The 6328-nt window shown below is 36.0% G+C and overlaps 1 pseudogene; it reads left to right on the forward strand.

Moving 5' to 3' along the window:
• The first annotated feature begins 693 nt into the window (after positions 1–693).
• Positions 694–793, forward strand: LOC113314544 (annotated as a pseudogene).
• Positions 794–6328: the final 5535 nt, after the last annotated feature.

Here is a 6328-nt window from a genome sequence, read left to right on the forward strand (position 1 = left end):
AGGTCTTAGCTATTTGGCCGACTTGAAGTTCTAGCTTAGCAAGGCTCTGAGCATTAGTTTGAAAGTTCTGCTTGGTTTCATGTTGAAAACTAATTTGGCTCTGTGCTAACATATCCTGAGTTTTTGCTAACATCTTAATAGATTCCTCTAAGCTAGTCGTTTTATTTTCTGGGCCTGATGAATTCTTAGTGTAACCAAAATCTGGGGGAGCATTAGAATTACTAAACTGACCTTGACTCTGGCCCTTAGACCATGAAAGGTTCGGATGGTTTCTCCAACCAGGATTATAGGTTTCTGAATATGGGTCAAACTTCGGACGGTTATCATACCTAGTGTTATTATAGAGAGCATTGGCTTGCTCTTCATTATTCTGGCCTTCCCAAAAAGGCTCCAATCTACCACTAGTGTGACCCAATTCTAAGGATTCTAACCTTTTTGTTATAGCAGCAATTTTGGCATATGATTCATAGCATCCTTCTACCCTATTAACGTTTCCTCTACCTAGAAGAATTTTTTTCTTGGGTTCCCTACTATATTCCCATTGCTGGGGTCTTTTCGGCGATTTCATTCAAAAATTCCATCGTCGCATCAACAGTTTGGTTTTCAAAACCACCAGTGCACATGGACTCTACTGTAGTTGTGGTGGGATAATCTAAACCCTCATAAAGGATCTGAACTAACCTAACCTTTTCTAAACCATGATGAGGACATTGGGATAATAAATCATTGAACCTTTCCAAATACATATACAAAGATTCTCCCTCCTGTTGTGTAAACGTGCAGATTTGCGTCCTAATAGACGAGGTTTTGTGCCTAGGGAAAAAGTTATTCAAAAAGGCAGATGTAAGTTGTTCATAGGTTTCAATTGATTCAGAAGCCAAACTATACATCCACGACTTGGTTTTATCTTTTAAGGAAAAGGGGAATAACCGGAGTTTTAAAGCATCATCATCAAGGTTTCTAATTTTCAGGGTACTACAAATTTCCTCAAAGTCCCTAACATGGAAATAGGGGTTTTCATTTTCTTTTCCTAAAAAGATTGGGAGCAACTGTAAGGTTCCAGGCTTAAGTTCATAATTTGCTTCAGTTTCAGGTAACCTGATACACGAGGGACGAGTAGTCCTAGTAGGATTCAACAAAGCTTTCAAAGTTTCCATTGCTAGCACTATCGGGATATTTGGGATTCTATGCAATCACAAAACAAGGATGACTCAACCAAATCAAACCTAATTTTCTAGCAAACAAAAAGCATGATGGTTCCACTTAGATTGTTTCTAGACCAGCTTCTATTCTTTCGAAAAGGAACTCGTTACAATCTGAGCACACCCCTATGGAATCAATCCGAGTCAAAGTAAGTTGAATCGAGGCGAGGGAAGCTCAGTGGAGCTTTGATACCCAAGGCCTCACCGGTTACAAAGCGGCGCAGTCACGCATTCAACTCACAGAAACCATCATGAACTTCGAAGTATGCTCAAAAGAGTAACCAATATTTTTCGAACGACTTTCCTATTAAGCTCGTTAACCTATCGGTCTCGTTCTAGTCAAAATTTTAGGCTTAGGTTCGCGTTTGGTTTCGTTTTCCTAAGGCGGGCAAGAAGAGAACGGTGATGAAATCCGAACCCTTATCTTGTATGGCCAGTCCTTGCCCTTTACTAGGAAATTAAAGCAGCCGTTTTCAAGTCCTCAGCATATATGCAAATGAAGGAATACAGTAAATCCGCTGACAGGGGATTCGCGGGTGTTTCAAAAAACTTACCTCCCGTACCAGACAGGCGAAGAACCGCTGAAGTCGACTCGGGCCACGACTCCTATGTCATGTACGAACCCGAGGGGCCGAGGAGATATCGTAATCACCGTCCTTCTATGCACACAGTTTTTATTTAAACCAACCCTTCCGTAGGGTTTAAAAATAATAATGTCCCAGTCCAAAAATAAAGTCCAAAAAGTGTCCAAAAATATTAAAAAAAAATTACAAAAAATAAAACCCTATTTACAGTTTCTAAAAATAAAACAAAATAACTATATACAAAATCTTCTTCTTCACTCCTTTTGGATTCCTCTCTTCTTTCCTTCTTTGGCGATGCTTTCCTTTTATAGTACTTTTTTCTTTCCTTGTAGCTTCGCTCGAAATCTGAAAAGAATCAAAAAATACCAAAGGCGTAAAAGAGAACAAAAATTCTAAAAGAAATAAAATAAATCTAAAACCTAAAACCTAATACAAATCCGCGTCGGCGGCGCCAAAAATTGATGTGGTTGTAGATAGTGATAAAAGTGGTTCGATTCTCAGACTTGCGAAGGATAAAATATAGACTTAAATTCTAAAACAAAAATATAAAACTCAAACAAAGATGATGTTGTTATCAATATTAAAAGAACACTGAGGCTAAGATTCCACTATTTTCCAAGTTCAAAGTGATTTAAATCCAATATTTATATTTATTCAATTTTTTCGTTTAATTTGATTCTAAGATGTTGCAACAAGTATATTTTTAAAATAACAAGTGTAAATCAAAAGCATGGGATATCAAAAACCTAAGTCCAAGCATATACCATCAATGGAAATCACAATTGTTGAATAAAAATCATTAAAACAATTCTCAAACAAGGAAAATAATCATATAAATAATTGTAATAAATAAGATAAATAGAAAATACCACTCTTTATTGGAAAAATAGCTTCCTCTATCGCCTCAGCAATGGGGTTTAGCTCCTCATATCAAAAACAGGTTCAAAATATTTTTCCATTGCTCAAAAGGTGTTTTCAAAGGTGAAGAGACTCAAAGGGAGTAAAATAGTTCAATCGCAACGTTTATATGTGTTGCGGATCGACTGTTACAAGAGAAACAGAAGGAATAAGACTGCTACAGGAACGATAGAAGCGAAGTGCTGTAGAACAACGACAGTGTTCTGCGACAACTGGGCGTGGGTTGATGTTCTTCGTGTTCTTCAGCAGCACCAGCAGAATAGCTTTCCTGCAACTCGTGATTTTTGTCTCCTCTGGTTCTCTAAACTACCCCAAATTGTTCGTCTCCTTTTCTGGAACTCTCCTCAACTATTTATACACCACAGATGAGAAAATAACTCGATTAAATCCCTTTTCCTTCCCCTCAAGTCTCGGCCTTTTTTATTTCCTTGTTGACGCGTCTCTTAGTTGTTGTTTTTTTTCTTTACGCAGCTTCAGAATTTCCAAAACTCTCCCTGACTCGATAGATATGAATCCAGCAAAATATCTTCTCATATTCCCCACGTAGTTGCCATATTTGAATATCCAGGGAACCCGTAAACCTACCAACTTCCTGTTTTATCGAGTCCTCATTATCCAGCCCAAATAAGTCGAATTAAAACACCATACCAGGCCTGTTTAGTCAATTAGAGTCCATCTGTACTAGATCCGGTGATTGAATCTCATTCAGTCACGTCCAATTTCGAATCCAAACTCTGCCAGTCGCATGAAAACCTTTTCCCGCCAATTTCTTTATTTTGAAACGTAGAAGATGATTGCCCCTTATCCTGCTGATGGGTGGGAATAGCAAGTGGCCACCCCTTAGTAATTTAGGTGCCCCTTATCCAAAATGAGAGTCCGAATAGTAATTTTCTCCCACGGGCGCAAACACCACTTTTCGAGGCAATTTCGCCGCAAAAGCTTATTTCTCCAAAAACACCTACAAAGACACAAAAAGCTATAATAAATACAAAATCAAGCACTAACAATATATACAATTGAGATTATATCAGACACGAAAATGTGTCTATCAGTTACACATGCTAATTGAATGTGTAAAAGTTTGAGTGAACCCGAAATGATGCATAGTCAATGTAATAGTTTACTGGGTATTGAATGTTGTATCAGTTTGTTGTTGCTCTAAAATTTAATGGTTGTTTCATCTTTTTATTTTGTTGAGTTTCTTTCTTCTTTTGAACTTGCAACATTGAAGTGCGTATGTTTGTTATGAATTGCTAGTTCGAACTTTTTTTTACTATAAATTGCTGATTCAAATGTGAATTATGGTTTTCTTAGCAGGATTTTAGTTAGGACAAGCTTATATCTTGGAGTCGTTTCACAGCTGAAGGTGGTGTTGAGTTCAAGGTTGTTCTTTTTGTTACTCCAAAGGCTCCTCATGATCTGTATGGGAGTTACTACAATGCTAACAAGTCCAACTTGAAGTTATACGTCAGACATGTCTTCATCTTAGATGGATTCGATGATCTTCTGTCCAGGTACCTTAACTTTTTGATGGTAACCAATTTTTTCCCCAAGATTACTTATATAGGTTCATTATTATAAACGAGGCATAGATGCATCGAATGAATTGCAAGCTTTGCTACATGGCTAATAGTTGAACATCACTTTTCTTGGTATTTTATGCAGAGTCTTATGCACTCAAATACTTTACCACTTAATGTATCACGTGAAATGCTTCAACAACACAACAGTGCAAAGACAATTAAGAAGAAACTTATTGTAAAGCTCTTGATATGATCTCTGTCGGATTGCTGAAGGAGGATCCTGATGGGTCGAGTGGAAAGGACAAGACTGGTATGTTAATCGAACTGATAGAAATAACAAAACCTTGCATTCTTTTTTTTCATCTGATTGCTAATATTCTTTTTTTCACCTGTTAGGATACATAATATATAGTGGGAGACTCGCTCAATATATAACCAGCTATAGAGAAGTTACTTAGAGGAAAGATAGAGATGAAGTATTGTACCGATTGTATGTGTCACTGCGAGTTACACATCAAATTATATGTGTAACTGCGAGTTACACTTGCTAATTGGATGTGTTAACTCCGAGTTACACATGCTAATTGGATGTGTAACTCATGCTAAGTGGATGTCATGATTAGTTTTGTTCAACTTAATGATGAAGCAATGCTGCAGAGCTGTGTGCTAACGTACATTGTTTCACCATGCTTAACTTAGTTTCTTATTTATCTATTTTCATTTTTTTTTGTACTAGTAGCAAAACGACACTTCAAGTGTGGTACTGTATGTGTATCATTGTTTACGGGTACAATGCAGGATCATGAGGAATATGACCAAAAATGCTAAGGACCCCTTAAACTGGTTATTATGCTATATCAATTAGTATAAGTTATTCTTAGTAGTTTTTTTTATGTATCATGGCCATCTTTTAATGCATCACATGCTTTTTACACTGTCAAGTCTATTGTTTTCATTAAGATGACAAGCAATAATTGTTTTGACTGCTATCATTGCATTGTTCTGATGTGGTATGTATTTTCTCATTTTATTTAAATATCTATTTAGGACAAACGAGCTGAAAGTAGAGGAATGATGGCTCTCCTTCAAAGGAAACTGCTTGTTGTCAAGGTTGAGGAAAGGATTACGTAATTCTAAACTTGCTTGGATAAAGGATAGGTAAGGGTTGAATGTATTTGGCAATTATCATGATATAGCATTTTATCTTTTCAAGATCAGTGCACTGCCAGACACTTAGCTTAGTTGCTTTCATTTTTTTTGAAATGAACTAGTTGCTTTCATTTTTATTTTTTTGTGCCTTTCCATTCTTGTTTAAATTGTTTAACCTAGATATTAGGTAAATAGATGTGTAATTTCTAGTTACACACGCTAAAGAGACGTGTAATTTCTAGTTACACATGCTAATTAGATGTGTAACTTCTAGTTACACAAGCTAAATAGATGTGTAATTTCTAGTTACACATGCTAATTAGATGTGTAACGTTTACTTACACATACTGATTGAATATGTAACTTCTGGTTTTAGTGATTGAATTACTGTTACACTAGTCGGATGCATGTGTAACTTACTGTTTCACAAGTTATATGCATGTGTAATTTCTGATTACACATCTCTCTTCATAGTTTTTTTTTCTGATTACTTTAAGTTGGTTACATGGCATATGCTCTAAAATTCTGTTTTTTTCTTCTTCATCCCAACCTAATTCCATGGGTGTTTATTTTCTTTCAGATATCCAAGCATTTTGGAATCGAGAAAGACAAGAAGGGAAGAGAACATTTCTATTGTAGGATATCGTGGCTTATTTCTAAGATATAGCGGTTTATTTTGAGGATTTCGTTTACGTATCTAGTTTTTTGACTCGTTTGTTGTGAATAACAAGCAATTACTATTATAGATAAACAAACAAATTATTGTAAATGAAATATTAAAGTAATACACGTATTTTCTATGTGTAGTTTTGTTGTACAACTAATAAGTACACATATATATGCATGTGTAACTTCTGCGTACACATGTGTAACTACTGAGTACACATCTATATACAAGTGTAACTTTGTGTTACACATGTCATGCATGTGTAACTTCTGGATACACATGCCA

This window comes from Papaver somniferum, chromosome 9 (genome assembly GCF_003573695.1).
Source record: "Papaver somniferum cultivar HN1 chromosome 9, ASM357369v1, whole genome shotgun sequence".
NCBI lineage: Eukaryota > Viridiplantae > Streptophyta > Magnoliopsida > Ranunculales > Papaveraceae > Papaver > Papaver somniferum.